The sequence below is a fragment of the Phyllobates terribilis genome, unplaced genomic scaffold (genome assembly GCF_046119375.1).
Source record: "Phyllobates terribilis strain yellow unplaced genomic scaffold, ASM4611937v1 Scaffold_1__5_contigs__length_1240528914, whole genome shotgun sequence".
Taxonomy (NCBI): domain Eukaryota; kingdom Metazoa; phylum Chordata; class Amphibia; order Anura; family Dendrobatidae; genus Phyllobates; species Phyllobates terribilis.
This window is the reverse complement of record NW_027362761.1, coordinates 392,898,847-392,915,709: the sequence shown is the minus strand read 5'-3', so window position 1 is coordinate 392,915,709 and position 16,863 is coordinate 392,898,847. Positions and strand designations below refer to the sequence as shown.

Below are 16,863 nucleotides of genomic sequence, written 5' to 3'. Positions count from 1 at the left end.
TGGGTCCTCGTCTTCGGGGTCCTCATCTTCTTCGGGGTGGTCTTCAGGGTCCTCGTCTTCTTCGGGGTGGTCTTCAGGGTCCTCGCCTTCAGGGTCCTCGTCTTCTTCGGGGTGGTCTTCAGGGTCATCGTCTTCAGGGTCGTCGTCTTCGGGGTCCTCGTCTTCTTCGGGTTGGTCTTCAGGGTCCTCGTCTTCAGGGTCCTCGTCAGGGAGATCCAGAGTGATTACCAAGAACCATTTCAAAAAGCTTGAACTTGGAAATGTAGCAGAAAGTACAAGAAGGCTGAGGAACTACCGAGGACCAGCTGACGGTACTGGAACCCGAATGGGTAGCAGAAGGTACAAGAGCCAATGGAACTACCGAGGACCAGCTGATGTTACTGGAACTCGGTTACTAAGCAGGAGGTACCTGTGCCAGAAAGCACTACCAAGGACCAGCAGACGTTGGTGGAACTTGGATACCGAGAAGGAGGCACCTAATCCAAAGGCACTGCCGAGAACCAGCTGACGGTACTGGAACCCGGATGGGTAGCAGAAGGTACCCATGTAATAAAAAGTTCAAGTCCGCGAGCCGGCCGCAGTTACCAGAACCCACAGTCCTACAGGGGGTGCTTGTCCTATTGGCACTATGGAACCAGCCTTCATTGCCAGATCCCGCAGCCCACATAGGAGTCACCTAAACTGCAGGCACCATAGAGTCGGCTAACCCGACCGCAACACGACAGGACAACGCATTGGAGGCAAAGGGACGTTGACACTACCCGGAAACAGCTGGCGTGCTGGAACCAGGCTGGGCAGGAGGGAGTACCCGTGCCAAAGACACTGCCGAGAACCAGCTGACGGTACTGGAACCCGGATGGGTAGCAGAAGATACAAGAGCAAATGGAACTACCGAGGACCAGCTGACACAACACGGGGTCCCGTCAAGTACTCCCGAAATACCTGGGAGTTTGCTGAACCCCTGCCTTGGTAAATGCAGAACGACGTGGGTGGTGATAATTTGGCAATTGTAACCAGGAGCAACGTGATAATCGTGAGTAAACCTTGAAGACTGCACCCCACTGTGTCAGAGAATTATTGCTGCGCCATCACCTGCACTACACTGCACAACAACAGCTACCTCATCATTTACCATCACAGCACCGCCATGGAGCTTAGCTCTACCTGTGGAGAGCTGAAGCAACTCTGCTGCATTAACAACAGCTCCAGAGGACCTGCTCCGCAGCGGCGGCCCTATATAGCCGAAAACCACAGGTGGCGTTACGAACATTAAAAGAACTTTAAATCCCCTTTATTAAATCATCTCCCTTTTTATTGACTGCCCTCGGTCACGGAGCGGGTCACTGCCACGTGACATCCCCCAGCCCCCACGACCGGCCCGGCTACCGAGTACCCCACGGCCCAGGGGGCGAGTCATTTTTGGCGTCACGAACAGGATATGAACTAACTCGTTATCACCGGGTATTATGCGCGTAGAGACTGTGTTGTATATTGAATGTGGCGCCCACCCCAGAAGAACGGGCGCATTATGTGCATGATCAAGGACGACAGAGAGCCTCCCATCGTGGGCCGGGTCCCAGAATGGCGCCAAAAGCGCAGACCGCCCCATGCACCTGTGGCCATATACCTAGACCTGTCAATCGGTCTAGGGAAGCCACTTCCGGGTGTGGCCGACAGCAACCAGCCATGGGACCGCCCCAGAAAGGGGAGAGGAGAGAAGAGACCTTGGAGACAGGGTGGGGTCTCCAGAAGAGCAGACAGACTGCACCCAGCAGGCAAGATGGAGGGAGATCAGCCTGAAGCTCCGTCTCGTGGCCTGCAACATAGTGCATCACCCCTCACCCTGGAGGGAGTACTAATGAAGTTATCCCTGGAGGATACAGTGTTCCTCCGAGATGAAGTGCAGGAACTGGGCAGAAGGATGGAGGAGGCCCAACAAGCTGCTGTTGCCGTCTGGAGAGCCGAGCTCCTAGAGAAGATGTTAACCCGGCAGCAGTCGGCGCTGCATGTGACCGGCAGCGCCCAAGCCCCGGCCGAGCTGCTCCTGGACCAGGAGGTGTCAGGCCGAGCTGAAGCGATCGCGGGAGCAGGTAGGAGTGATATCCCTGTCCTGGACGCGGCTGGCGCTGTTCCGCCCCTGGTCCCCCTGCAGGAGCCTCCGTCCCCGGGCGCTCACGCCACTGACCTGCTCCTGGGCCCGGTAGCGGAACCACCTATCCCGGGCGCTGGTGACGCAGACATGCTCATAGGCCCCCTGCTAGAGCCACCTGCCCCCACACCCGAATGGGTGTACGGACGTATGGCCTGGGACTGGTCCGCGGAGGTGGAAGATCAGAGCCTCCCGTTGCTGCCCGCTCCTGTGCCTTCAGTCACCCATGGGGAAGAAGGAGACCAGTTCCTATGGGATAACCCAGGGGGGGACCTCATGGGTTTTCCCCAGGAGACCCGTAAGGAGGCTGCACGCCGAGAGGAGCATTGCCGGCGGGAGCTCCTGCAACTGGAGAAGGAGCGGCGCATCCGGTGGGTGCGCTGGGAAATAATGGAGGCCAGGAATATGGAAGAGAAGACCGGGGCCCGCAAGGCGAAGCCGGCTACGCCCGAGCCACGTGCAGAAGGGGTGGTTGTCAAGTTTGACCTAGATGGAGGATGGGGGTTCATCCGGGAATCCCAACTTGGCACCGACCTTTTTGTTAACCGGCGGGAAGTGGAGTCCTATCTACAACAGGGACATCCAGAGCGGGATCTGTACCCCGATGACCGAGTCACCTATATCCGCCACCGAGGAGAGCGGGGCTGGTATGCCCTCCATGTGCATAGAGTAGTGGAGGAGGGCATGCCCCTGCAGTTCGATGCTGACGACCCGGCTGGGCCAGCCTACAGAGAACAGGTGTCTCCCAGGAGGGAGCACCACTATTGAGCAATTCTAGTGGAAACTGTACTGTACATAGTTACCCGGAAGGGTATAGCAGGGATGCTGCATGTTTAAAAAAGTTTATGAGTGGTTACTTAATTACCCGGTAAGGGTATAAGAACTGACAGGCTGAGGACTGTGAGCAGCCAAAAACTTTTAACTGTGTACAGTTTGCACTTCTTAAAGTGCTTCTTATTGGTTTTATATTAAAAGACCACTGAACAGAAACCCGTTTGTCGTGGCCGAAGACGTGGTCCAACAGCTGGATCACCTATGCCCTGCAGCCACACCCAGGGCCTACGTGGAGGGGTTTTCGGACAGGTCCCTCAAATTGCACCTTGTTCAGTGAAATGGACACCCGGCTATACATTTCACTGTAGTTTATAGGAATGTGAAATGGAAAAAAGTTTTATTAATGTGAAGAGAATTTTATTGGAAGAAAGTTTGATAATGTTTTATAAGCTGCTAAAGAAACCTGTAACATTCAAGAAAATGTGCCTCCCATAAAGGGAAGAAAAAGTTGTGTGATATTCTTCTATGTGAATGCATTCTAAAAATTTGCGTGTCCTTAAAATACTTTGTTTGTACTTTGTTCCAGCCCGCGGACGTGCTGTCTTTTACCAGGGGGGTATGTGGCGCCCCTGAGGGTTCAGTCGCCACAGAGGTACTGCATCTCACCCAGAGGTGTGGTATCTCACTCTCAGGTAAGGATGGAGTACTGCCCGGGACCTACACACTTGCATCCATTACACTTCAGGAGGGAAGGGCGAGATTGCTCCTAAGGGAGAACACAGTCCCTGGTCCCTGGCTGGAGGGTGGAACCATGTAGTGGGTGTGGGTGAAGGAAGGAGTACAAGGGAGTACCTCAGCAGTAGTATAAAAAGGGGAGCCATCTTGAGAGAGGGTGTTCAGTCAGAGGAGGACAGTGAGAGGAGCAGGAGCTCTGCTCAGGAGGAGCGGGCCTGAGTGAGAGAGGCCCAGGAGGTGAGACTGAAGAAAAGAGAGGAGCAGAGAGGAAGGCTCCAGAGAGACAGAGGGGATCCCAGGGGTACGGGAAGTGCAGGAGGCCACCCGTACGTCCAAATCTACCAAGATGTGGAGGGATCAGGCCGCAAAGGGGACCGGCCCCTAACTAGTGGGAATAACAACATTCAGCCAGAAGCTGGAGGCTTCTACATTTTCCCTGAGTAGTTACCCACAGCCGCAACTAATCACCGAAAGGGTAGCCACACAGGATCCAGGGAACTCCAGGTTGCCCGCTAAGATCTGAGGCTACTGGCTTGGGACACTGGTTGCGAGGCGCAGGGCAGGAGGGTGAGAGCCAGCGCAGGAAGACGACCGTGAAAGGCACACAACAATGAGGTCCTGTCAAGTACTCCCGAAATACCTGGGAGTTTGCTGAGCCCCTGCCTCGGTGAACGCAGAACGACGTGGGTGGTGATAATTTGGCCATTGTAACCAGGAGCAACGTGATAATCGTGAGTAAACCTTGAAGACTGCACCCCACTGTGTCAGAGAATTATTGCTGCGCCATCACCTGCACTACACTGCACAACTACAGCTACATCATCATTTACCATCACAGCACCACCCTGGAGCTTAGCTCTACCTGTGGAGAGCTGAACCAACTCTGCTGCATTAACAATAGCTCCAGAGGACTTGCTCTGCAGCGGCGGCCCTATATAGCCGCAAACCACAGGTGGCGTCACGAACATTAAAAGAACTTTAAATCCCCTTTATTAAATCATCTCCATTTTTATTGACTGCCCTCGGTCACGGAGCGGGTCACTGCCATCGTGACATCCCCCAGCCCCGACAAGTGGCCCGGCCCATACCACACGGCCCAGGGGGCGAGTCACATGTAAATTGTATTTTAAACTTCGTCCCTACTCCTCTGGTAATGAGGAGCAACGGGTTGGTATTGTGATCTCTTTATTGCAGGGCGATCCTCAGTCATGGGTGTTTTCGTTACCGCAGGACTCAGTTTGTCTCCAATCTGTGGAGGGGTTTTCGGAGCTCTGGCCCTCATCTATGATGACCCTGACTGAGTCGCCTTGGCTGAGTCTAGGCTACGTCACCTTCATCAGGGGTTCGGTCAGTGGAAACATACAGTTCGGAATTCCGTAGATGGGCAACAGATTCCAAATGGAATTACTCAGCCCTTAGAAGTCAATGTTGTGAGAGGCTTACTGAAAGATTAAAAGATGCCTTGGCTTTATATGAAACTCCTCAGTCCTTGGAGGCTACCATGTCTTTGGCCATACGTCTTGATGGACGCCTTCGGGATAGACGGGTGCGACCACTTTCTCCGGGGCCTTCTTGCCGGGGCTGTGTACCTCTGCCAGGGGAGCGGTCTGGGAGTGAACCAGTACTGGGAGAGGAACTCAAGCTGTTAGGGGGTGTCTCTACATCATACGTCTACCCAGAGATTTGCAAGAAAAAAGGTGTATGTTTTTTTTGTGGGAAAAAGGGACACTTTGTTGGGACCTGTCCTTCAATTCCTAAACAAAAGGAGACTCGATTAACTCTCGGTAGTCTGGAGTTGGATTTAGGGGTGCATTTGTGGCCAAACTGCAGTTCCCGCTTTGTCCTGACAGCAGAGGTGATGCTAGAGAGCAAAACTGAAAAAATTTCTGTGTTTGTTGACAGTGGAGCCGGAGTCAGCATGGTTGATGCTGAGTTTGTGAAAACTCATGGTCTTGCTTGCTGTGCTTTAGCTGAACCTATTCCCATCTTTGCCATTGACTTGGCGCCACTTGCACAGAAAGCATTTACTCAGATTGTACATAAAGTAAAACTGAGGGTGGGGTCAGTTCATTGTGAAATCATCCCTTGCTATGTTCTGGACAATCTTCCCACTCCGATTGTCTTGGGTATACCTTGGTTTGTTAAACATAATCCATTGGTGGATTGACAAGCCAGGGAGATTATTGAATGGGGAGATTACTGCTATGAGAACTGTCTAGATATTTCCATTGCTACTGTCTCTATGGAAATATTACCTGCTTTTCTGTCTGATTTTGAGGACTTTTTTTCTGAGAAGTGATGTCAGGATTTGCCTCCTCATTGTGCTCATGACTGTCCTATTAACCTGACCCCCGGAGCTAAACTACCGAAGTCCAAACTGTATAATCTTTCTGGCTCTGAGAGACAAGCTTTGAAGGATTTCATTGCGGAAAGTCTGGAGAAGGGACTTATCAGACCCTCATCTTCGCCTGTGGCGGCAGGGTTCTTCTTTGTGAAGAAAAAAGATGACGGTCTACGTCCCTGTTTAGATTTCCGGGAACTAAATCAAATTACCATCCGTGATCCATACCCTCTTCCTCTGATTCCTGATTTGTTCAGCCAGGTTGTTGGAGCTAAGGTATTCTCTAAGTTGGATTTAAGGGGAGCCTACAATCTGGTTAGAATCAGAGAAGGGGACGAATGAAAGACAGCATTCAATACCACGGAAGGACATTTCGAGAGTCTGGTTATGCCTTTTGGTTTGACCAATGCACCTGCGGTATTCCAGCATTTCATAAATGATATTTTCCATCATTTGGTGGGGAGGTTTGTAGTGATCTATCTGGACGATATTTTGGTTTATTCACCTGATTTTGAGACTCATCGGGAGCATGTTAAGCAGGTGATCCAGATATTAAGGGCTAACTTTATGCCAAACTAAAAAATGTGTTTTCGATGTTCAGGAGGTGCAGTTTTTAGAGTACTTGTTGTCAACTTTAGGTTTTCGGATGGATCCGGAGAAGATCCTTTCAGTTCTTGACTGGGAACGTCCCGAGAACCTAAAGGCTCTACAACATTTTCTGGGATTTTCTAATTTTTACAGGAAATTCATCCAAAATTACTTTGTTATAGTGAAACCCCTTACTGACATGACTAAAAAGGGGTCTGATTTTTCCAAATGGTCGAATGCTTCCCTCCAGGCTTTTTCTTCCTTAAAGAATCATTTTACCACTGCACCTACTGTGGTGGCCAAAAGTATTGGCACCCCTGAAATTCTGTCAGATAATGCTCAGTTTCTTCCTGAAAATGATTGTAATCACAAATTCTTTGGTATTATTATCTTCATTTAATTTGTCTTCAATGAAAAAACACAAAAAGAATTGTCCTAAAGCCAAATCTATATATATAATCGTCTTATCCCGTCTGTCTGTCTGTCTTTCTGTCTGTCTTTCTGTCTGTCTGTCTGTCCTGGAAATCCCGCGTCGCTCATTGGTCCGGCAGCGGCCAATCAGCGCCACGGGATTTCTGAAAAAAGATGGCGGCCGTTAGCAGCTCATCTGCGGGACGGAGCTCAGCGGCGATGCAGCCGGAAGATGACCGGCGCGAGGCACTCATCTCCCGACCGCCGGCGGCGCTGACATCCATGCGGCTAGGGTGTCAAGGGAGGACCGGGGAGCGGCGCTGCGGGGTGGGATACTTCTGCTGCGAACGCCCGCTCATGTCCCGGGTTCTCGCAGCGGAAGTAGCCGCACAGGCAGCGGCGCTCCCCGGTCCTCACCAATACGATTCGATGATTGGTCGCGATCTCTCGCCGCGACCAATCACTGATCTTGGCCCAAAAGTTAAACACCGCTGTGCTGATTGGTCACGGCCGCTGCCCGCGACCAATCACCGATTTGGGCGCCAAATTTAAATAGCGCCCGCGACCAATCACCGATCTTGCAGACACATTTAAACACCGCTGTGCTGATTGGTCGCGGACCCTATTTAAATTTGGCACCCAAATCGGTGATTGGTCGCGGGCAGCGTCGGCGACCAATCAGCACAGCGGTGTTTAAATGTCTCTGCAAGATCGGTGATTGGTCGCGGCCGCTATTTAAATGTGGCGCACAAATCGGTGATTGGTCGCGATCTTCGGCCGCGACCAATCACTGATCTTGCCGCAAAAGTTAAACACTGCTGTGCTGATTGGTCGCGGACGCTGCCCGCGACCAATCACCGATTTGGGCGCCACATTTAAGCACTGCTGTGCTGATTGGTCGCGGACCCTGCCCGCGACCAATCACCGATTTGGGCGCCACATTTAAATAGCGGACGCGACCAATCACCGATCTTGCAGACACATTTAAACACCGCTGTGCTGATTGGTCGCGGACGCTATTTAAATGTGGCGCCCAAATCGGTGATTGGTCGCGGGCAGCGTCCGCAACCAATCAGCACAGCGGTGTTTAAATGTTGCGCCAAGATCGGTGATTGGTCGCGGCCGCTGTTTAAATGTGGCGCTCAAATCGGTGATTAGTCGCGGGCAGCGTCCAGTGTTGAGCGATACCTTCCGATATCGGGAAATATCGGATTGGATTGGATCGGACCGATACCGAAAAAGTATCGGATATCGCCGATTCCGATACCGGAAACCAATGCAAGTCAATGGGACATAAATATCGGAATTAAAATAAACCCTTTCTTTCCTTGTAGGTTAATTCTACATGAAGGAAAACAACTAAGAATAATGTAGAATGTATTGGGGGAGGTGGGGGAGACAATAAAGGCATAGAGGTTTAGCCCAATCAAATGGAATAGCAGGAATTACTATTTTTTTATGTTAAGTATTTTTATATTTTGTCAGATATTTATGTTTCACTACTTCCATGCTCTTCACCTTCTTTTTTACTTCTCCCACACTTTCTCCTTCATCATCCTCAGCATCTTTTTCATCCACTTCTTCTTCACCTTCTTCTTCTTCACCTTCTTCGTATTATTCTTCTTTTTACATTCTTCATATTCTACTTCTTCATCTTCTTCATATTCTTCTTCTTCATCATATTCTTATTTGTGACAGGCATTCCTGTAGTTGTTATCTATAAAAGGTTGGACATTACACCTTTCGTTCTGCCCGTCACAAAAGATTCACAACAGGATTTGTCCGCGTTCAGTTTGGCCTGCAGCAGCAGGTCTTTTCCAGGGGCACCACGAGGAGGAACGGACTCACCCCCATACACTGCTTAGTCATATTCTGCTTATAATTTAGATATTATCTTTTGCTCTGAATTTTAATCTTATGCTTAATGTTCTTCCGCTTTTTGTTCTGCAGCTTCTTGTATTTCTGCTTCTTGGTTTTCTGTCTCTTGTTCTTCTGTATCTTGGTACTTGTCTTCTCTTCTTTGTCCTCTTGTTCAACTTCTTCAGGGTCATCTTCTTGGTCTTCTTCAGGGTGGTCTTCAGGGTGGTCGTCTTCCGGGTCATCGTCTTCGGGGTCCTCGTCTTCTTTGGGTTGGTCTTCTGGGTCCTCGTCTTCGGGGTCCTCATCTTCTTCGGGGTGGTCTTCAGGGTCCTCGTCTTCTTCGGGGTGGTCTTCAGGGTCCTCGCCTTCAGGGTCCTCGTCTTCTTCGGGGTGGTCTTCAGGGTCATCGTCTTCAGGGTCGTCGTCTTCGGGGTCCTCGTCTTCTTCGGGTTGGTCTTCAGGGTCCTCGTCTTCAGGGTCCTCGTCAGGGAGATCCAGAGTGATTACCAAGAACCATTTCAAAAAGCTTGAACTTGGAAATGTAGCAGAAAGTACAAGAAGGCTGAGGAACTACCGAGGACCAGCTGACGGTACTGGAACCCGAATGGGTAGCAGAAGGTACAAGAGCCAATGGAACTACCGAGGACCAGCTGATGTTACTGGAACTCGGTTACTAAGCAGGAGGTACCTGTGCCAGAAAGCACTACCAAGGACCAGCAGACGTTGGTGGAACTTGGATACCGAGAAGGAGGCACCTAATCCAAAGGCACTGCCGAGAACCAGCTGACGGTACTGGAACCCGGATGGGTAGCAGAAGGTACCCATGTAATAAAAAGTTCAAGTCCGCGAGCCGGCCGCAGTTACCAGAACCCACAGTCCTACAGGGGGTGCTTGTCCTATTGGCACTATGGAACCAGCCTTCATTGCCAGATCCCGCAGCCCACATAGGAGTCACCTAAACTGCAGGCACCATAGAGTCGGCTAACCCGACCGCAACACGACAGGACAACGCATTGGAGGCAAAGGGACGTTGACACTACCCGGAAACAGCTGGCGTGCTGGAACCAGGCTGGGCAGGAGGGAGTACCCGTGCCAAAGACACTGCCGAGAACCAGCTGACGGTACTGGAACCCGGATGGGTAGCAGAAGATACAAGAGCAAATGGAACTACCGAGGACCAGCTGACGGTACTGGAACCCGGATGGGTAGCAGAAGGTACAAGAGCCAATGGAACTACCGAGGACCAGCTGATGTTACTGGAACTCGGTTACTAAGCAGGAGGTACCTGTGCCAGAAAGCACTACCAAGGACCAGCAGACGTTGGTGGAACTTGGATACCGAGAAGGAGGCACCTAATCCAAAGGCACTGCCGAGAGCCAGCTGACGGTACTGGAACCCGGATGGGTAGTAGAAGGTACAAGAGCAAATGGAACTACCGAGGACCAGCTGACGGTACTGGAACCCGGATGGGTAGCAGAAGGTACAAGAGCCAATGGAACTACCGAGGACCAGCTGATGTTACTGGAACTCGGTTACTAAGCAGGAGGTACCTGTGCCAGAAAGCACTACCAAGGACCAGCAGACGTTGGTGGAACTTGGATACCGAGAAGGAGGCACCTAATCCAAAGGCACTGCCGAGAACCAGCTGACGGTACTGGAACCCGGATGGGTAGCAGAAGGTACCCATGTAAAAAAAAGTTCAAGTCCGCGAGCCGGCCGCAGTTACCAAAACCCACAGTCCTACAGGGGATGCTTGTCCTATTGGCACTATGGAACCAGCCTTCATTGCCAGATCCCGCAGCCCACATAGGAGTCACCTAAACTGCAGGCACCATAGAGTCGGCTAACCCGACCGCAACACGACAGGACAACGCATTGGAGGCAAAGTGACGTTGACACTACCCGGAAACAGCTGGCGTGCTGGAACCAGGCTGGGCAGGAGGGAGTACCCGTGCCAAAGACACTGCCGAGAACCAGCTGACGGTACTGGAACCCGGATGGGTAGCAGAAGATACAAGAGCAAATGGAACTACCGAGGACCAGCTGACGGTACTGGAACCCGGATGGGTAGCAGAAGGTACCCATGTAAAAAAAAGTTCAAGTCCGCGAGCCGGCCGCAGTTACCAAAACCCACAGTCCTACAGGGGGTGCTTGTCCTATTGGCACTATGGAACCAGCCTTCATTGCCAGATCCCGCAGCCCACATAGGAGTCACCTAAACTGCAGGCACCATAGAGTCGGCTAACCCGACCGCAACACGACAGGACAACGCATTGGAGGCAAAGTGACGTTGACACTACCCGGAAACAGCTGGCGTGCTGGAACCAGGCTGGGCAGGAGGGAGTACCCGTGCCAAAGACACTGCCGAGAACCAGCTGGCTGTGCTGGAACCCAGGGTAAATAATAAAAACAGAGTGGAGTCAGAGGCCTAATTGGAGCAAGTTTTAAATAAGTAGCACAGTGAATGTGGACAGAGCAGGAGAAATTGCCGTAAACACAGCAGGGGAACAGCTGACGTTACTAAACCCCAATAACACCGCAGCAAGTGTTGACTGTGCAGACAGCACTTCCGAGCGCCAACTGGCGGTGCTGGAGCCCAGGGATAAGAATAAAAACAGAGGAGCCAGAGGTGTAATTGGAGCAACTTTAAAATGTGTAGTACAGTGGATGTGGACAAAGGAGGAGAAATTGCCGTGAACACAGCAGGGGAACAGCTGACGTTACTGAACCCCAATAACACGGCAGCAAGTGTTGACTGTGCAGACGGCACTTCCGAGCGCCAACTGGCGGTGTTGTAGCTCAGGGATAATACTGAAAACAGAGGAGCCAGAGGTGTAATTGGAGAAACTTTCAAATCTGTAGTAGTGAGAATGTGGACAGAGCAGGAGAAATTGCCGTCCGCACAGCAGGGGAACAGCTGACGTTACTGATCCCCAATAACATGGCAGCAAGTGTTGACTGTGCAGACGGCACTTCCGAGCGCCAACTGGCGGTGTTGTAGCTCAGGGATAATACTGAAAACAGAGGAGCCAGAGGTGTAATTGGAGAAACTTTCAAATCTGTAGTAGTGAGAATGTGGACAGAGCAGGAGAAATTGCCGTCCGCACAGCAGGGGAACAGCTGACGTTACTGATCCCCAATAACATGGCAGCAAGTGTTGACTGTGCAGACGGCACTTCCGAGCGCCAACTGGCGGTGTTGGAGCTCAGGGATAATACTGAAAACAGAGGTGTAATTGGAGAAACTTTCAAATCTGTAGTAGTGAGAATTTGGACAGAACAGGAGAAATTGCCGTCCGCACAGCAGGGGAACAGCTGACGTTACTGAACCCCAATAACACGGCAGCAAGTGTTGACTGTGCAGACGGCACTTCCGAGCGCCAACTGGCGGTGTTGTAGCTCAGGGATAATACTGAAAACAGAGGAGCCAGAGGTGTAATTGGAGAAACTTTCAAATCTGTAGTAGTGAGAATGTGGACAGAGCAGGAGAAATTGCCGTCTGCACAGCAGGGGAACAGCTGACGTTACTGAACCCCAATAACACGGCAGCAAGTGTTGACTGTGCAGACGGCACTTCCGAGCGCCAACTGGCGGTGTTGTAGCTCAGGGATAATACTGAAAACAGAGGAGCCAGAGGTGTAATTGGAGAAACTTTCAAATCTGTAGTAGTGAGAATGTGGACAGAGCAGGAGAAATTGCCGTCCGCACAGCAGGGGAACAGCTGACGTTACTGAACCCCAATAACACGGCAGCAAGTGTTGACTGTGCAGACGGCACTTCCGAGCGCCAACTGGCGGTGTTGTAGCTCAGGGATAATACTGAAAACAGAGGAGCCAGAGGTGTAATTGGAGAAACTTTCAAATCTGTAGTAGTGAGAATGTGGACAGAGCAGGAGAAATTGCCGTCCGCACAGCAGGGGAACAGCTGACGTTACTGAACCCCAATAACACGGCAGCAAGTGTTGACTGTGCAGACGGCACTTCCGAGCACCAACTGGCGGTGTTGTAGCTCAGGGATAATACTGAAAACAGAGGAGCCAGAGGTGTAATTGGAGAAACTTTCAAATCTGTAGAAGTGAGAATGTGGACAGAGCAGGAGAAATTGCCGTCCACACAGCAGGGGAACAGCTGAAGTTACTGAACCCCAATAACACGGCAGCAAGTGTTGACTGTGCAGACGGCACTTCCGAGCGCCAACTGGCGGTGTTGGAGCTCAGGGATTACAGTTCAGGTGGTAGAAACATGAACAGAACAGGAGACCTGGATACTGTTGCCAACCAATTATTTATTCTGGAAGAGGACTGGCAAATTCATGAGAGATCCAGGCCTTGTTCATTTTGAGAAAAGTAAGCCGGTCAACGTTATCGGAGGATAGTCGCATGCGACGGTCTGTTAGTACACCACCTGCGGCACTAAAGACGCGTTCCGATAATACACTAGCAGCAGGGCAAGCTAGCACCTCCAATGCATACTGACTAAGCTCTGGCCATGTATCCAGCTTACAGACCCAAAACTTGAAGGGAGAAGAGCCGTCTGGGAGTACACTAAGAGGGCAAGACATGTAGTCTGTCACCATCTGACGGAAACGTTGCCTCCTGCTGACTGGAGCCGTCTGTGATGGTGTAGACATTTGTGGCGGCGGGGACACAAAACTTTGCCACATTTCGGCCATACTGGTCTTGCCTTGTGCTGAGGCGCTGCTTCTGCTCCCTCTTTGTGCAGAGCTTCCTCCACTGCCTCGACGCACTGAGCTGCTTTGTAAAGCACTAGCAGCACTGCTCTCGGTTGGAATGGAGAACATGATGGAATGCACCAGTGCGTCTTGGTACTCCCGCATTTTACGCTCCCGGTTCAACGGTGTTATGAGGCTTTGTAAGTTGTCCCGGTAGCGAGGATCTAGGAGGGTGTACACCCAATAATCAGCCGTGTTGAGAATGTGGGTGATGCGGCGGTCGTTTCTCAGGCACTGCAGCATGAAATCAACCATGTGCTGCAGACTGCCAACTGGCCAAGAAACGCTGTCCCCTGCTTGAGGCGTGATCTCTGCCTGCTCTGCATCACCCCACCCTCGCTCTAGATACTGACTACTAGAGCATTGTGTACCTCCCTCCTCTGGACAGATGTCTTCCTCATCCATTGACTTCTCCTCATCCTCCTCAAAAAGTGTCCCCTGCCTAGGCCTTTGTGAGGAACCACGTTGCGCAGACTGTAGAGAAGCAGATGGCATTTGTGACTCCTCATCCTCCACCTCTTCCAAAACCTCGTCCCTTAGTGCTTGCAGTGTTTTTTCAAGCAGGCAGATAAGGGGGATAGTCATGCTGACTAGTGCATCATCTGCACTCGCCATCCGTGTGGAATAATCGAAGGCACGCAAAACGTGGCAAATGTCCTTCATAGAGGCCCACTCAGTGGTGGTGAAGTGTGAACGGCGCGCACTGCGACTTGTTTGCGCCTGCTGCAGCTGGTACTCCATTACTGCTGCCTGCTGCTCACACAACCTCTCCAACATATGTAACGTTGAATTCCACCTGGTGGGTAGGTCACATATGATGCGATGTTCCGGAAGACGTAATCGGCGCTGCAGAGCTGCAATGCGTGATCTTGCATTGCTGGAACGCTGCAAGTGAGCGCACTCTATGCGGACCTTGTGAAGCAGTGCATCAAGATCCGGATAGTCCCTCAAAAAACTCTGCACGACCAAGTTGAGCACATGTGCCAGACATGGGATGTGAGTGAGGTTGCCCAGAGCTGCCACCAGATTTCGGCCATTGTCACACACTACCATGCCTGGCTGGAGATTCGCTGGCACAAACCACACGTCGCTCTGCTGCTTGATGGCATTCCAGAGCTCCTGCGCTGTGTGGCTTCGATTCCCCAAAGAAATTAATTTTAATACGGCCTGTTGACGTTTGGCCACGGATGTGCTCATATCGGTCATCATAACAGGTAACCGTTCACGGGTCGATGTGGAGGTAGACCGTGACGGCTCCTGCAGCGCTGATTCAGAGGAACTGAAGCATGAGGAGGAGTCAATGTGTACAGACTGGATTCCTGCAATCCTTGGAGTTGGCAGAACACGTACAGCGCCACTCTCAAGATTTGTACCCGGCTCCACAACATTTACCCAATGGGCAGTGAGGGAAAGGTATCGTCCCTGTCCATGCTTACTGGTCCACGCATCGGTGGTCAGGTGGACCTTGCTACTGACGGCGTTTTGTAGCGCATGTTTAATTTTTCCCTCCACATGATGTTGCAGGGCAGGGACGGCTTGCCTGCTGAAATAAAAGCGGCTGGGCACGTTGTATTGTGGGACTGCCAATGCCATAAAGTTACGGAATGTGTCAGTCTTCACCAGCCTGAATGATAGCATTTCAAGGGCCAGTAGTTTAGCAATGCCAGCATTCAGAGCCTGTGCTCGGGGGTGGTTTGCCGAGTATGGGCGCCTTTTCTCCCATGCCTGTGCTAACGATGGCTGTAGACTGGCCTGGGAGTGTGAGGATGACTGGGAAAGTGGTGCTGTGGGTGGAATTACACTGTGTCTCTGTACAACAGTGCCAGAGATTCTTCCATGGCGATCCTGTGAGGAAGCCGAACCAGCTGTGTGTGAGCTGGAGGAAGAGGCTACAACACGAGCTGAAGAGGTGGTAGGTGGCGCTGTAGGTTGGCCTAGGTCTTCAGTGTGTTTTTGTAACTCCACCACGTGCTTGGTCCGCACATGTTTCCACATATTTGTGGTATTGAGGTTGCTGACACTTTTCCCTCTTTTCACCTTCTGATTACACAGCTTGCATTTGACAAAGCAAATGTCATCTGCAACTGTGTCAAAAAAGGACCAGGCACTGCAAGTCTTGGGAGCGCCCGCTTTGGATTTTGGAAGAGCCATGCTCCTAATGGGTGCCGAAGTGGAGGCTACAGGCAACCAAGTCTGCCCCCTCCCTCTCCCTCCTTTTTGGGCCGTTCGGGGAATCTCTTCCACAGAGCTGCTCCCACCACCTTCCTGTCCCTCACGCCATGATGGGTCAAGGACCTCATCATCTACACCACCCTCTTCAAACAACTGCTTCTCCTGGGTAGTCTCAACAGCACAGTACGCACCAGAAAGTGGCACCTGAGTCTCATCATCAGATGCGTACAGAGTTGTGCTGCTGACCATAGGCACTGGCCCACCCGCCTCTTCAGATTCAGAGAGACAAAACGGTTGCGCATCACTGCATACTACCTCTTCTTCAAATTCTAGAATTCTGCTTGGCTGGCCCCCTCTTTCCAAGCCAAGAGATTCAGAGAACAGAAGTAGAGATGGCTCCTGTCCAGGGCTCTCTGACTGCCTGGGCAATTTGGCAGGTGGTGAAGAGACAGATGGGTGCTCTTCAGTGCTCAGGACCTGAGAGGATCTGGAACTAATTGAAGTCGATGCGTTAGCTGCCATCCATCCGACAACGGCTTCAATTTGGTCCTCGCGCAGCAGTGGGGTACGGCTAGCTCCTACAAAGCTGCGCATAAAGGACTGTTCCCTGGTAAAACTGGGGGATGCTGAGTCACTGGTGCCCGCAGCAGGCACAGAATCCCCACGTCCTCTCCCTGCAGGCACAGAATCCTCACGTCCTCTCCCTGCAGAAACTCCACGCCCACGCCCACGACCACGACCACATGCCTTACTCCCTGCCTTCTTCATCTTGGTAGACTGATAAAGATAGGCAGAAAAGTACTAAGGGCTTAGTGTGCTTATTCCTGAACAGCTGCTAACAGGTATAAGAAAAACTAATTTTATAAAGTGTGGACTAGACTTTAATATGAGCTAATGTGGCCTACACAACTGTAAAGTGGAGTGTTTGGTGAACTTTATTTAGGGTTTTTTTTGTCACAAAAAGACACTGGATGTGCCTAAAGATGTAATAACGATAGTATCACAAACTTTTTGTAGCTATTACAATGTAGGAAGGTAACCTACAATGCAATAGATGAGGCTGCAAAAAATAGGCTAATACTAATCTGGCTGGGGCTGCAGGG

The 16,863-nt window shown here is 51.3% G+C and overlaps 1 protein-coding gene across 1 annotated transcript in view; it reads right to left on the bottom strand.

Annotated features, from left to right (window-relative positions):
• LOC141167510 (uncharacterized) overlaps positions 1-16,863 on the bottom strand; it is a 157,861-nt gene that overhangs the window by 127,614 nt on the left and 13,384 nt on the right. The gene's annotated exons all lie outside the window — the stretch shown is intronic.